The sequence below is a fragment of the Plectrocnemia conspersa genome, unplaced genomic scaffold, assembly GCF_051122295.1.
Source record: "Plectrocnemia conspersa isolate PC_06_02 unplaced genomic scaffold, ASM5112229v1 ptg000007l, whole genome shotgun sequence".
NCBI classification, from domain to species: Eukaryota; Metazoa; Arthropoda; class Insecta; order Trichoptera; family Polycentropodidae; genus Plectrocnemia; species Plectrocnemia conspersa.
Window position 1 is genome coordinate 3,417,035 of NW_028277171.1, and position 17,191 is coordinate 3,434,225.

At 30.1% G+C, this 17,191-nt stretch overlaps 1 protein-coding gene across 5 annotated transcripts in view; it reads left to right on the top strand.

The window, feature by feature from the left end:
• The window catches only part of svp (COUP transcription factor 2), a 135,163-nt gene that overhangs the window by 71,691 nt on the left and 46,281 nt on the right, over nt 1–17,191 (top strand). The window lies entirely within an intron of this gene.

Here is a 17,191-nt window from a genome sequence, read left to right on the forward strand (position 1 = left end):
ATATTTGGGTATTTTTTGTTTAAGCAATTGATTGTCTATGAAAAAGTTTTCAGGAAATCACTTTAAAAGACTGAAAGCCAACGATATTTGATAAATATTTTTAATATCTAATATATATTGTGATAATTATCATGTTATTGCTAAAATTAATTTTTCAACGCCGACACTATTTTATTGCTTTTGATGTAAATTTTTGCCTTCTGAGAAGCGATCATTTTTTTGCGCTCTCTTCTTGATCAAAATTTGGTTTAAATTTACTTTAACCGATAATTTTATATCAGAAGTCCTTAGTAATATCGGAAAAGTTAGGTATCATATTTTTAAAACTGTCTGTCTGTTCTTATTCTTCCGCCGATTTTCCTCTGAGAGTTAAGTTGGCTTTGTTTGTATTTTAAATTAGCCTAATGAATGTTCTAATTATTTTCATTAAGTCAAGTTGGGTTTGGTTAATTTGTGTAGGTTAGGTTCGGGTTTGAACAGTATATGTACGTTTCGCAACTGTCAAATTAGAGCAGCATATAATTTGAATAGCGTCCATCAGTTAAATTATATTTTCGCTAGTAGAAATATATATCTACTGGGAAAATATATTTGAACTTCACCGAAAAATACACATTCAGTTTAACATTTTTAAATCGCATGTAAATAAATATTGATGAATATATATTACTATATATGGAAGAGTTGAAATCCAATAATTTTACTAGCACCTTCCGAATCAAGTATATTTTCACTGGTAAACATATATATTTACCGGTGAAACTGTATTCCAATATGATTTTTCTGTAATTACATATTTTAAAAAATATTTTTGGGATGAATTCAAAATTTTATTTTAGAGATAATGTCATTTCAGCGTTATAGTAATATTTCTATTTTATCAAAATTCATAGTATTTAATTAAATTACACGCATTTTTCTAGCTAAATTTAGAAGGGAAAAATGCTTTTATCTGCCTCTTTCAAATGACGTCCCTGGATATATTATAAGTTTATTTGCTAAGGGGCGCTGTTTTACAATCCACTAACGCTCGATGACTTTCGGTTGCGAGCGAGTGCCTTAGAGAGTCACGATCGCGTCCCTTATTCTTGTCCATCGCGGCCGTGCTTTAGCCTTTCTTAAAGAGTCATTCAATTTCTCAACGAGCCGGATATTTTTGTTGATAGCTATGAAGAGCCTGAAAAAAATATCTGAGATCGCGCTCATCTAATTTGTTTTGTATGATCTTAATTGTATTGTTTGCATAATGGACATGATGACGCATTGGGAAAACCAGTCAAACCATGATGACTAGATTTGCAATAAAAATAAAATATTGTAATTATCACTTTTTTACTGTTCTAAATTCCGTACGTACAAAACTTTGCTATCTGCGATTTGTATTCGTTATCTGCACCTTTCATTTTAGTTTAGTAGAGCAAAATTTTGTATTCTTAAAGTTTTTTGATATATGTATGCACAATTCAAAGTGGAAACCATTTTTTATTGTCTTAGAATATAGTTTATTTTATTCGTAGTCATATAGGAACATTGTCAAAAATGTTGTCGAATCCCATCGCACCATATCAATGTTTCACTAAACACACAAGAGGTTCTTTACAAACAACTGTTTAATTTTGCACTATCACCGTGATTCGACCGAAACGTCCGACCGGCGCAGTCTTTCTCAAACATTTTGTTTTTCAGACAAAGCGCTCGTTTGTATGCTTTATTTATCAAGCAACGTTCTTTATGTGAATATAGCCTTAATTGCCCAATCACGCGTCACAGTGCTGTGCGAATGTGAAAGCACAAAGGATATTAATGGCCAATTTGTCTTATCGCGCACCGACATGATGGATGTCATTTTTTTATAAGAAAAAATGTTATTGAGAAATCGTGACGGCGAATTAAGACAATTAAGACCGCTGGTGGACTGCTTAGAGAATAATGCCCTATAAATAACTGAGATGTTTGCAATAAACTATACGACCATTCTACTTAAGTTACATTGTGATATTGTGCTTATACCTCTTCTTCCAACTGATACTGATATTTACAATTAAGAAACTTTCTTAAATAGTGTATTTATTATAATAAATGATCATAATATAAATGATGTAAAGTCCTTCATTGGTTTCCGTCTCAGATATGTTTTTAAGAAATACAATTAATTAAATTATTTATTTTGCTTAACAAGAATGTCAAAAAAATGGTTAAAGCTCAAATTAAACGACTCTTAAAACCTCATACATTTAAGTAATTATAAATATAGCAAAGAAGTAAACGATTTTGGTTCAAATCAGATATTCGCGTAAAAGTGTAGATTTTGTCTTTTTTTATTATACTCAATCTCCTCCACTCTAAATTTCTTGTACTACGATCAATGCGTTTAAATCACCGCATCTTAGGCCTACCAACCTTCATATGCAACTTTTAGGGAATGGTCTGTTCTTTTCCATACTTATATATTGTATAATATATAAACTTCCAAATCATGCATAGAGCTAAGCTTGTTTAGCATTGTTCGTTAATGAAAACATCCCGCGGCGTGCGCGAAGGACCGCCAGGGCCGGCGCCGGAGTTTCGCCCGCGGCGCATTATAATTAATTACTATAATTTAGCGGCGATCGTTAAAACTTATAACGCCATTGTTCGTCCGCGAGCATTGCACGTGAGGAATTAAAACGGACCAAGAGCTCCACAAGGCCCGGACCGTGACGTTCTTATTGTGGGAACTTTCCACCGACCGACCGACACCCAAAAAAATTTCCACACTTATTGACAGCCGTGGAATCCGACATTAAATTATCCATCAGCTGGTACCGTTTGCTTTTCGTGCACATGGACCTTTTGGAGGTCACTGATCGGCGATTGATGGGATGAAAGAGTTACTAAAACATTCAGCTTTCTCATAATAGTGAATAGCCTTTCTCCTTTCTTGGATATTTGTCCTGGAACGATGTAAACAATTTAGATTAATTTTCTCAGATGGAATGATAATATTCTAATACTATATTTAGTTTAATAAGTGATATGATAATATATATTGTATTGTATTTTTATTTAGGTCAACCATCGATTCTGTATCATTCTGGAGTGTTTCAGTGATTTGTTCCGATACTATATTTATTTGCCAGCTATCTTAAAATCGACGATATCATTCACAGCATCTAGATTGAGAATACAATATCTGTTGCTCTTCTATAGGTTGCCAAGTATTATAGTTAAAGTCAGATTCGTTCCAGCCGATTCAATTCCGATTTGCATAATGCTCACTCTCGCTTTTTATTTATGCGTTTTTAATAGGCCTCTTGTTTTTTGGGCCGCGGCGACCGAATTTTAATTTATGTGAAACGAATAGCCATAAAAAGCTTTATGGAGTGGAGAAGTTCCCCTCGGGGCCCGATGCCCATCTGCTGCCAGCCGCCGCTCTTGTCGGATTATCCTCCGACCTGAGAGATCAATTTTGGTACCTAACCGACCCACCCTCCTTCTGTCTCATCCTCCGAAACGGTAATTGCTCTCGACGATACGGAATCGCCATCTGTCAAAATGTTGGCGAATTTTCTTGACTGTCAACACTCGAAGGTTGAATCAATGAACCGATGAAACTTTTACACTTTCTCTAAGGCTATGAATAAGCAAAGATTTTCTATTATAAATCTTCTAAAGAATTAAAGATGACCATATAAATAAACTATAGTGAATTTCACAATCTCTTTATTTTCCATAAGTTCGCATATAATTTTAAAACAGTTGATTTTATTTGATGTTTCTTTATATAGGAAAAGCTTATAAAAACCTAAGATATTTTAATTTGTCCACTAAGCTCGAACGAGTCATACGTAAAAATATTTTAATTAAAAAACAAAACTTATTCACAATAAAAAATCAGCAGTAATCACCTGGATGTAGATCAGTCTATTAAAAAGTATGCTTAGGTAAATAATGTTCATACTAAAATAGTAGCTCATAAAAAAACTACTATTTAAGAGCAGTGACAGGTGTTATTTCTCTTTTTTATACTCCTATAAACATTAAAAATACGTCTATATAATTTATGGCATATTTAATAGGAACTATTGCATAATATGGATTATATCAGAGCTACAAATTTTAGTGTGGTTGTTTCAGGTATATAAACAATAACAGTTTATTTTTTCTATTTATATAGTATATCTAAAGTGTTTCGCAGTTTTTAGACCATTGTCTTTTAAACTGCTTATCTATTTTTTGTGGATGTTTGTATTGACAAAATTCACCTTTAATATATTTTTTTTATGTAAAATAAATATATTTATTTAGACATGCATTTATAATAAGTAGTATTTTTTCATTATTTCTCGTATTTTTTATTAATGCGTTTTTATGAGTTTTAATTCTCTCGCGGTGTTTTACGTTTAATTATCGTTCACTTATGGTATCCATTTTTAATCTACTTGTGGACAAACCATGGAGCAATTGATGCGATTTTTAACGAAATATTTTCTTGTATCTGAAGTTTTATTGGATATTTACGAATATTAATTATGTATCTTAAAATTAATTTTAAGGTAAATATTTTTTTTTTTATATTTAATTTACTTTTGTGGCAAATAAAAGGGTATAGTTTTACGCTGGTTGTTTTAGTTTTTAGAATTAGTTTATCTTTATTAGATTTCCACGAAAGTTTATAATCTAAGGTAAGACCTAGATACTTTGCCAGTCTTGAAACTTGTTATACATTTTAATTCTTACTAATTTATCGATGGCATAGGCTTTCTTTCTTCAACGAGAAAACATTACTGCGACACTTTTAGTAGGATTTGCAGTGACTAGTCATTTATCGAACCATTTTTCAATGATTTTAATATGTTTTTAAGTCTATCTACTGTTAGATCGAGATTTTTATAAGACCATAAAATAGCCGTTTCGTCCGTGAATAAAACGTTGACATTATTTCATGAGGTTCACTTGAAAAATCACTTGTAAATATTATGAATAGCAAAGATCTTAAAACTTAGCTTTGGGGGTCTTGGGGACAGATAAAGTTGACAAATAATTTTTTAATGAAAACAAGTTTATTAACTTTACTAAAGCTACTGAAAAATTTAATTTACTTAGCTTATAAATACATGCCTGCCAAACGCTATCGAAAGCTTTAGCAATGTCCAAAAACACTGCTCCTGCAGTCATGTTTATGTCTAAGCCCTTTTGAATATATCTATTTAGTAGATCCGTAGCAGAATTAGAATATCTGTAGCCAAATTGCTCATTGCGCAAGATATTATATTTATTAACATGTTCCAAAACTAAATTTTGAATTATCTTTTTGTAGATTGTTCTCGCGACATGTAGTAAATTTATAGGTCAATAGCTCGAAGGAAGTGTAGGGTCTGTATCCGGTTTTCGAATAACCATTACACCAGCTTGCTTCCAAGTGGATGGAAAATATAGACAAGTGACGTTTACTATTTATTTTTTACAAAATCATAATTGATATGGCTGTAAGTTTATTTTGCCTAATGGCTTATATTTGGTTCTTCCAACTTAGTGTAGTGTAAGTGGATTGTTTTGCGGCGCCAGAGCAACACACATGTATAATGAGAAAAGACGAGGTCCTAGAATGCTGTCATGCAGGACTTTTCTCATATTAGTTCTCATATTCAATTGTAAATATGGCATAATTTCTACGGTTTGGTTAAGTTTTAAGCCTTTCTTAACACATGTATGTAAATTCCGCGAAATCGGTAAAGCACAGCAACCGACCGAAACTATTCGAAGAAGCTCACCCGTGGCCAGGAAGAAGGAATAAAAAAGCGTACTCACACACACGGAACAGGTACCACAACTGACCGTACGATCTGACAAGAGTGGGTCCCAGATAAAAAATGCACCGAAAACAAAAAGAGGACACAGGGCCCGATGGACAATGGCGGCAGAACGAGAGGAGGCACTGTATAAATTCCTGAGGTACGGTACCTCACCGAAGAGCGTTTCCTATGCATAAAACATGGAGCCTGGGTCGCCTCTGTGTAAACTGTGTGTGAGAAAGAAAGTGGTCCGGGGCGGAATAATAATATTCGCGCCAACGATGGCGACACCGTCGCCGAAACGATGCTTGATTTATCGAGATCATATCGCTCCTGCGCTTGCTGACTCTGTAAAGAAAAATAAACGTGTGCAACACGTTTAATACAACACAAGATTTATAAGCTCCTCTTTTCTTATTGATAAATAATTATGATGAACAAATTAAAAAAAAATATTCTCAGATGTCGTTAAGTGATTATTGCAAACACGAAAATTGCGGACCAAAAATATCCTGATTGGTAAAATTCGAAACATAATCATTTTAAATTAAAATGTGCTTATTGAAAAATGTATATATTAAAATAACTTGTGCGGTTTTTTATTATCAGTAATATTTTACAGTACTTTGCCATTAAATATGGCTGTTTATCTGTTGGTTTAAATGTGTTTTGGATGATTAAAAATAACATTAAAATTAGCCACTGTTGCGACATATTTTCTGAAATTAAATTTTACGCAAAATATTTTAATTAGGCATTAAATATATTTACTCATAATATTTATCTTATAATTAGTAGTGTTTTCTTTGCTGCTCAGTGTTGCCATATAGTGATTTTCTAGTCCAGGTTAAGAGCAATAAAATCGTGCCATCGCGGTGAAAACGCTCGATTATTAAGACTTTTTATAACAATATTAAGATTGCGAATCAAATAAAGCACATATAAACCAAATTTTGCCCAATAGAAGAGCGCAAAAACAATCATCACTTCTCAGAAGTCAAAAATTCACGTCAAAAGCAATAAAATCGTGTCGGCGCCATCGCAGTGGGAACGCTCGTTACCGAGTGTTCCCACTGCGATGGCGCCGACACGATTGTATTGCTTTTGACGTGAATTTTTGACTTCTGAGAAGTGATGATTGTTTTTGCGCTCTCCTATTGAACAAAATTTGGTTTGAATATATTTTGATTTGATGTATTAGAAATTCATAGTAACGATAAGGATAGCTATCGTATTTTTAAAACATATTGTAATATCGAAATGCAGACAAACTATGGAGCAATATATTAGATGCGTGGTACTTATTCTTACGCTTATTTTCCTCTGAGAAATGAGTTGGCTTAGTTTGTATTTTGGACTTGACCTAATTTCTAAAAGTTCTAAAACTATAATTAGTTTATTAAAACTATAAACAGTAAATGGACGGTTCGCAACTGTAAAAGTGCGTTTCATAGACATCTTAGAACAGTATTTGTTAAATTATATTTTGCCCAGTAGAAATGTGTATCTGCTGGTGAAAATGTATTAAGACTTTATTAGTGAAAATATAACTTTATCAAAAAATACCCATTGACTGTAACATTTATATATCGGATGTAAATAAATAATGATAATTATGTAAATATATTTATTACTACATATAGAAAAGTTGATATCATATAATTACTAGCACCTGAAAGATAATTCATATTTTCACTGGTAAAAGTACTAGTGAAAATGTATTCCAATATGATTTTACTGAAATTATATATTTAATAAAATATTTTCGGGATTGATTCGAGACATTTTTTTTTAGATTTATTATGTAGTTGATTTTTATTTTATTATGTAGTTGATTTTTCGTTATTTCTTTGCTTTTTCTTTAGGCAATTGATCGGAATTTTTTGATCGAATATCTAAATTTACTGCTAATAATTTACATTCGTTAAATATTTCTTCTCATGTCTTATATTTTTTAAACGGTCAAAAAGCAATAATTTGCAATAAATTTTAACACAAACGGAGCCGCGTCAAAAATTAACAATCTGTGTCTTTGAATGATAATGTTTATTGTGAAAGTGGGTGCATTTGAAGGCAATGTTTCACTTCTTTTATTTCTTGTATATAATATATATAAAAATTGGCTAAAGGAACTTATACCTGAAATACATCAGTACATACATATCAAACAATTGTAGTTTAGTTCAGATGCATTACTTAAGTTCGGTTTTTATTTTTTTTATAAATATATTCTTGCTATGATATTTTCCAGAGTCGGTCCTCTCACGGAGTAGAGGCTCCCCTTACCCCCTCTAGGCAAGCCTGTTTATACCTGAATCGTAGAGAAAATTTTTAGTAACGGCTATTGCTATTTTTCGAACAGGATAAAAATCTTTTTGGATAATTGAAAAACATGAGATCTAAATTCACCGAGGAGCAAATTAAAAAAAGCCCCCATACATTTTTAAAATCTATCGATTCTCACGCGAAGCAATTTTTTTATCTGATTATTATTGTAATTCTTAGATTACTAACGATTAAAATGATTTAAAGATTACTAACATCAGACATTGACCCACTATTTATTATACAGTGGTTGAAAACCATCTGAAATATATTCGTAAGAATTAAATTTAATAAGTGCTTTATGAAAATTTTTGATTTGCTATTTTTTCGACATATTCTTGAAAAGAAAAGCTACTTATAACCAAATGTTTGAAGCATTTATAATTTTTAGACACATCTGATTACACTTGAATCTACTTTTGTCTAATGTTTTACATTAAAGTTAATGGCGCGACATTTTTAATTTTACTAAAAACTCTTCTTAAAATAATCGCAGACATACAGATAAAGAGTAAAATAAATAATTTGAGAGAATTGATTTTCTCATAGCGTTTTTATTTGACTGGTTATCGAGCCACTAGCAGCGATCGCCACTAGCTTCCGCGTAATAAATTTTCGATTTACAGCCAAATCGATTGCGATATTGCGTATACACGGATAGAGAGAGAGAGCTTTTAACGATTCGTTATTCGTTAACGACGTGCGGATAAATCATCTCGCGTTCCCATGGAAACGTCAACTTCGGGAAATTGTCGGTTATTACTAACTAACTAACTATTAACTACGTCCGATCGGCACCCTGATACCATTATTTTAACACGCTATTGTTGCCGATGTTGATTCAATCTTGATTCGAAACACGCATGTAAATAAGCTTCACCAGTTGATCCAATCGTGGATTAATAATTTCACATAAAGCTTTCTAATCAGTTAATTATTTTATAGCATATAAAATGATCTAATGCGTTGAATAAGTAACATAGAATAATGATAATGATGACTTGTAAATATAAACCGTTTAAATTTGTGACAAAACTCGAGAGTTTGAATCCCATAAAGGATCCTAGCGTTTTCTTAAATATATATATGTATATATTATGTCTAATTTGACTTATCTCACTGATGAATATCGTGATGAATAATTAAAATAAAATCAAGCTAGTTCGTGCAGAGTATTGTTTATTTATTGTAAGCTGTAGTTATGGTTTATAATATTTAAAATAGTCACTGTTTCACTATTTATTTGTTAGTTATTAATTGTGTTGATTATTTTGTAACACACTGTCTAACGTTTGTCATATTGCAATGGGAGATTTACAATAATTAAAACATAAATGGGTAAGCCTTATTAATAATAATAAGCCAAAAATTACGCGGATAAGAATAGATGAAGACTGTCTGACATATATAATGTATTGTTATACCCCTAGAAAATCTTAATATTGATATAAATCCTTAATTTGATTAAATTATTTTGGTAGCCCTATCTAAATGCATATTCTCTCAAGTGGCATTGTACTCATTGAAGATTTTTAGAGATAAATTTATAACTCTGTGCTTTTCTTTCTTCGCGCGGTGTTTTCTTTTCTTCCTCGAGATTTAGGAGACTATAAAGCCGTCAATGGGCCACAAGCATAATCGAAATTCGCATGTGGCGAACGCATACATATGTATGTAGGAAAAAACCACAAAAAAAAATACAAAAAAAGCACCCAACGCACGCCCTGCATAATTTACGATTGTCTCGCGCGGCGCGGCGCCGCAAAAAACGCACTTTACGATGTTTAATTTGGGCATTTTTAATTATAATTGGAGTTCTAAATTATATTTACGGCCGCTATAAGAGTTTCACACGTGTATTATGTATTATTTTTTTGTTAGTTATAGTTTTAATTTTGTATAAATATGTATATGAATGTGGATCGCTTACGATATTAGCATTGTTGTTAAATGCTCTATGAATAATGACCCGGCAAGTTCAATTTACGGCGTTGATTAGAATTTATTGCGATTATTGTTGTTGTTCATAAAAATTGTGTATTGTATTAACGGAACTAGATTATGTGAGAATTTTTTCATATTACGATCGTGGGTGTGTAGAAGAAATATTTTACTAGGCGCTAAACTACCATTAAGACGCATTTCAAACGATGATGATGATTGCTCTTACCATAAAAAATATGCTATAAATTTAAAGCATACAAAGCTCAATAAAATACTTCACACATTAAATATCTTTATTATTAATTAAAAATATAGTGCAGATTAACAGATTTATTAATAAAAAAATTGATGTATTCAACGTATTAATTTTCAATGTGTTAAGAAACTTTTAAATTGCTGTAAATATAATTTATTAATCAAGATATGAAGCATTAAAATAAACACATACATATATGACTTCCATATACATTAATATTTTAATTTCAAAGTAAGAATTAGTTACCTGAAGAACTATATGCAATGTCTTCAATGTGTTCAATGGTAGTTAAGAGCATTTGTACAATTTACTTAATTAAAAAGACAATGTTTAAAAAATATTGTTATCTATATATTTATAAAGGGCTTACATTACATAACTTTAAATGTTAAAATCATATTTTTTGGATTAATAGGATTTAATGTAAAGACCTACATCTTACTTTATTCTTCTAAAGATTCATACACGATTTCCCCAATTTATTTTTACAAAAAAAATATTTTAACAAATTAATATCATGTTAATTAAATAGCTTAATTAATTTTTCACTGTAATTTATGTGATTGGTTCCCATAGAAAAATGCAGTGAATATGTTTTTAACATAATGGCTGTAAACATTTAGCTCTGTATATGTGTTCATTTGAAAGAGTTAACATGTTTTTACACCCTAAACATACAAACACAGATTTTGTATTAAAATTAAAGTACATATTCAATTTAATTATTTATTTAAATGTTACTTTTCTGTAAATTATCTTTTAGCGTTTCCAAATACAAATTAGAAAATGAGTGTTTCTGATCTGAGGTGTGTTTATTATTAGAAAATGTTTTTCTAAATATTTTCAAATATAAAAAATATATGATATTTTTATAATTATTTAAATTTTAATTAACCTGATTTATATCAATAACTTAATTATAACTTTTCAAGTTTATTTGTATTTTGATAACTAGTAAGAAATATGTTGAGGTTAGCTATTTTTGTAATATTATAATATAATATTCGGGTGTTCCTCAAGGGTCCAACCTGGGCCCTCTGCTATTTATATTATTTATTAATGACATAAATACAGCAGTTAAAAATTTTCTTCTGTACGCAGATGATTTAAAATTGAATAAATGCATTCGATCTGTTGCGGACTCCTCTCTACAGAGTGATTTAAACTCTATGGAGATAGACTTCCTTTAACCGTTAACCCTTTAGTGTCGGAAAGTGCCATTCTGTGTCATTTTATCGATCCCGTTTGCCATCAGTTTATTCCTACAATCTCGGTGGGAACGCTTTGACTAGAGAAACTTCCACTAAAGATCTCGGAATCACCTTTGAGAGCAAGTGGAGGTTCTCTCTACACATACACGACATCTGTGATAAATATTTGACGATCCGTCAGTTATTCGCGTCCTCTATGCCATCTTAGTTCATAGCAATCCTGAATCGGGATCTATAATTTGGAATCCCCGAATAACCAAGTATTCCCTTTTACTGAAAAAGAAAAAAAAAAGTTTTTTAAATACCTTTATAAAAGTACATTTGGTTATTATTCGTTATTATATCCCAGTGCCTTTCTTTTAGGAGTTTTTGCAGAAAGTTGTATATTGCTAAGCATTTTTAAATTACTGTCAACAATCCAGCCATTCTCGCGGAATTCCAGTTTTGGGTTCCAGAACGTCTTCGATAATCACGATCGCGTCCTCTTTTGATGGCCGTTGTGGCTAGCTTGTCCGCACTTGCCGACTCGCCTATGGCCGTGGCCATTAGCCTCCTTAATACACTGGTATTACACATACAGCTACGAGAAGCTGGTCCAGATTTTTTATTATTTTTTGTGCATTATTTTAATTATGTATATATACTAAATATATTGTGTATTGAAATAATTAGATTATTGTTTACGACCATCGTGACGCATTGGGGTAAACTGTTTTAATTTATTCTAAATTAATAATAAATATTAATATTTTTTATAAATGGTGTATAAAAAATATTAATAAAATTTACAAAAGCACCCGCAATTAAAATATAACAGAAGTAAGAAAAAAAATGGTAAAATTTTTTAGATACATTTTTGAATTTAGATTTTTTTTCACTAATGTGCTAAAATGATTACTATGTAAAATAGATTAATACACAATTATAAAAATATTGTATGTCTTGAAACAACTTATGAATCAAATGTAGTTCATTTAAAACGTGTCATATTCTTTCTTTAATGAATTAGCAAAAGTCGATATATCAAATTTCATTAATACAGATTCTTATACAATCTTATATACAATTTCGTATATTTTTAAATAATTTATGAACTGAATAAAGCATCCGTTTCTTACGTTAATAACGACATTGGATTTGACAATGTTTCCTATATTAGCAATAGCCGATATATACATAATTTTGGCAATCAATGTGTTAAACATTTTTTTAGCTATTTATTTGAATTTCTCTAATATATGCAATGATAATAAAAATATAGTATATTTAGCAGCAAAACAAACCAAATAAAGCCAATATTAAATGATGGTATTGTATTTGACAATTTTCCTCAAATTATCGAAAGTCGATGTATAGAATTTTGGCAATTAAAAGGTTACACATTGTTACTGCTTCTTATGCGAATTTCTCTGTAATATCCCACATATAAATGTACATTTTTACTCTCATTTAAATTTCGCATATAAATTTAATTACTATTGGCTACGCCACTAAAAAACAACATATATAATAATCGTTCATAATTTGAATACCGCGAAACACAACAATCTCGCTGGGTTATTTATGTGAGAAATGAGTTTATAATAAACCGTAATTACGTAACCGCAACGTTACTTTGGTGTAATTTTATCGATGCTCTCATAAAACGTATGTCTCAATGAGCGACACGTGAACCGATCGTTAAACGTGTAGCGGTTTCGCTAAAAGTTAGGGAAATGACATCGCGTAATGATACATCTATCAATAAACCTTGATTGCATGCAATCTATACACCTACATTGAATTTTTTGAAGTGATCCTAATGATCATAGCGAATCTTGACATCCGTCCAATGGACACTATACCCGTTTTAATACTGTTCCTGTATGGCTTTTGATTGATGACCGCTGCCGTACTAATTACACCATGTGTAATTAATTTCCTAGCAATTGCCAATTTCATTGAAGATAACTATTATATTTATCTTCGATGTGTTTGGTTATGTCGCGATGTTTCCAGAATCGTTACAAGTATTAATTAACGTATTGTTTGTATTAACAAACATTTTTAATGATACGTCTCATAGTGTTGCCCACCTACTTTCTTAACGATAGCCATAAATCTTAATTCGTTCGCACGTGTGTGGTCTATCTATCCGTCGATTTCTCCAAACAATATTTTATTTATCTCTATGAGTACATACTTTCATGCTTCCATGTTATTATTAATTTATAGCTTTGTAATTACAACTTAAACGCTAAATTATTTTTTTCATGTAATTTTTCAGTCCAAAGTTTTTGATAAGAATGTAATTTTCTGTATTTTATCAAAAACTATTTTTATACAATGCTTTGGATTGGATCAGATTAGAAAATGTTTTCTCTTATATAATACAACATTTTCTCGTCTTGTCAAGAGTCAAACCCTCCAATAATCACCATCTGCCATCCTAAAGCGAGGATCCTTCATCTTTTACCCTCCAATGTCCCCATTTGCCATTTTGTGATTTTATTAGAAACGAGCAAAAAACCGAGATTAGTTTCGGCATGACGTCACTCTTCACACGCAGGGGTTGTGTATTGCGGTCATGGGGTGGAAATTATTAAAATAAACAACCCTATGTATGCGATTAGCCACGGGATTAACAGTTGTCGCGAAATTGCCCAAGACCCCACGAAATTAATTAATTAAAAACATAAACAATTCTCCAGAAAAATACTATAACACTTCAACGCAATCTAAGCGTTGAAAATTGCCTATAATGATTGCCTGTAACGCAATAAATAATCTTACGCGTATACACAATGAGCAACGAGTTGTGATTAATAGGCGATTTGTCCTTAATCGAGATTTTTATTGTTAACCGGATGAATGAGCTATTAGAACTTACCGGTCTTTATGTGCATTTAATGATCAGCATAAAAACTCTAAATACACCTGTAAACCACCGCGTGTTTTATAGTAAAAATATAAATTCAATCCGACGGTAATGTCGATCGATTATGTCAATTAATGTCGTGTTACATATCGTACAAAATGTAATTACCATATGTAGTCTGATGAAACGTAACGTTGTCGAGTCAATTAAATCAACAAAAATCGAGTGATAAATTATAATGGTGTTCAATGGTTGATTATACTACTAGACACTATATCCTTCGATTGGACATGCGCTTATTAAATCTGCAACATTCTTGTTAATCATATCTTTATTCTGTTGATATATGCAAAATATTGCTAATTCAATACGCATTTACCTCAGTCGTATAAATAGAAAATCTTATAAAGATACTTTTTTAAAATCTGCTTAATTTTGTATATAAATCAGAATTTAATTTAGTGACATAATCAAATATAAAATCATTCATGCTATAATAATTAGAGTATATATACATTTTTTTATATTATAAATAACAGTTTTAGGTAATAGATTGTAACTATGCATTTCTCGAAACATTTTAATAAATAAAAAATATATGTTATATGTATTATGTGATTATAATAATACAGTATAGTATTGTACTGTTTTTGCAACAATTTTTTGCTAATACCTCAGCAACTAAATTATATATTTCATAGTTATTAAAATACAAATAAAATATTTATTATTTATTCAAACATATTAACACTTAACTTATTCCTAAAATAGTTTTTTAAAAAACATACATACTTATTATTTTTTCTATGGAAAAAACACACAATAGTCATATCTCTATTATATTTAAATAAATAAATCATATCACAAAGTCACATTTTTTTTAATATAAACTATGGTTTGAACCATTTGTGCAATTAGTCAAAAACTTAATAATGCCAGAAGTATTTAGATTGCACAAAACTGAACTGAAGTATATTTTTAGTTATACAAAGTTTATCAGTGTGTAAATTTAAGCATTATACATACTTTAAAACGTGTCTGTTAACGTTACCATGAAGAGTAAATTAATTTTTTTCCAAATATATTTTCACGTATTGATTATTTATTTATTTTTGTACTGATAAACTTATGCGCAACCTAAGCATTTGTAAGCTATCATAAGCTTTAAAAAAGTATTCATATTTTAAAACATTTTTCACAGACCTATCTTTTCTTATGCAGAATTATAAAAATTATCAGCCTATTTAAAATATATATTTAAACAAATTAAATTTTATCAAATTAGCATTTTTCTTGAAAAACAATCTGTAGAAATATAATAGAGAGTCTGTCACAGACCTCAGCCGTTTAGTACTGCCTGATCTGCTTCTTTTTATGTATATCATAAGTAGGAAAATCATATTTATTTTTCAATTACACATATTATTTTTTTTTTCTAAAGAATTAATTCACGAGAAAAATTTGAAATAATTATTTTTTATTTAACCCTTTAAGTGCTGAATTAATTTTCATATAAATTAATTTTTTGTTTATGTTTATGTTTATATTTTATTCTATGCTGCATCTTTATTCACCTTCAGGATTAAAGCTTTCATTTTATTTTTTACTGTATAATTGACAAATTACGTTACTTTTCATGAAATATTTTTTTTTAAATTTGATTGAGCATGGGAAAATTATGAATTTTGCCGTACACGGTGATTCGGATGTATCCGCACCTAGCACATGAAGGGTTAAGAATTGTTTTTTTAAGTCGTATACAACCGCTGTAATTTATAAGATAAATAGTGGTATTAATCTTATCAATTTACAGCACCATTTAAAGCTGATATTAAGAAAAGGGACAGAATTTATTTGCTAAAAAATTAATTTATACGAAATTTTTTAAATGGTTTACAACCGCTGCAATTCTTAATACAAAAAGAGATTTTACTCTTATAAATTTACAGCTGCATTCAAAGCAGGTAGTACAAAAAGGGACAGAGATTACTGATTAACACTCTAATAATTAAAAATTTAAATTAAAATTTTTAAATTTTGAATTTTTATCTAAAAGGCTCGAGTTTAGAATAAATATTTATGTCGCGTGCTGCAAGTGCAGCGTGTTTTTAATATTATTATATTATTGTAATACAATGTAATTTAACTTCTTAGAAAAATTGTGTAATTTTTTTAAATCAATTAGTCAAATTTTACTTGTGCATTTATCGTTAAAAGCTTTCCGATAGAGACAAGTTAGTAATTATAAATTTGCAGCGATAAAGCATTGATAATAAAAGATAGGCATGGAAAATTTTCATCCGGATAAAATTTTCCGATCCGGATCAAATCGGAATTCCCACACAAGTCACGCATTGCAACAATCGGAGACACGCGTATCCATCTGTTAATTAGCGCTATGAAAAACCATTGCGATTTCAAGAACTAATTATTACAATGAATAAAAAAAATACTGATTGGCTATTACTTTTTAATTACCTTATTCTAATTACACATATTCTGTCAACACTATCTGAATTAGAATTTTAAAATATGAATCATACTTTATTTTTTAGGATAGCACTCTTCTTGAGTTTAACATATTATATGTTAAATTACAATGTAAAATGTTATTCTTAATTGGACTATAGCTTAGATTAGTTATTGATATTTAAGCATTTAAAATAAAAAATATAACTTCTAAATATTATTGCTCTTTGGAAATAAGCTTCAATTAAAAACAACCAGATTAAAAAATATATAATATAGTTTACAAAGCGATGAATTTACTACCGAATAATGGTTGAATAAAAAATAGTGTTTGCTGTTACTTTTAAGAGCATCC